This window comes from Phaethon lepturus, unplaced genomic scaffold (genome assembly GCF_000687285.1).
Source record: "Phaethon lepturus isolate BGI_N335 unplaced genomic scaffold, ASM68728v1 scaffold23657, whole genome shotgun sequence".
In the NCBI taxonomy this organism is placed as follows: domain Eukaryota; kingdom Metazoa; phylum Chordata; class Aves; order Phaethontiformes; family Phaethontidae; genus Phaethon; species Phaethon lepturus.
This window is the reverse complement of record NW_010554356.1, coordinates 9,915-10,200: the sequence shown is the minus strand read 5'-3', so window position 1 is coordinate 10,200 and position 286 is coordinate 9,915.

The window sequence follows — 286 nt, the reverse complement described above, 5'->3', positions numbered from 1 at the left end:
CCCTTTCTTCAAGGGCTTCTGCCACCTCTCTCCTCAGCGGGTGCCTTTTCTCTGCCAACACCTGAGCTGCCATCTCCCTCCTGGCCTCCTGCCCGGCCCAGCTGCTTTCCTGACCCCGTTTTCAGACAAGGTTAAGGTCCAGGCCAGGCTTTAGCCTTTAAGAGGGCCCAGCAAAGCAGCCTTGCCAAGGGTGGAAATATCCAGGTTCTTTCATTGTGATCCAAGTCACAAGGGCAGCTTGCATACAGGCTGCCAGCTGTGCTGCTTGCTGGGGTCCGGCCCGGGG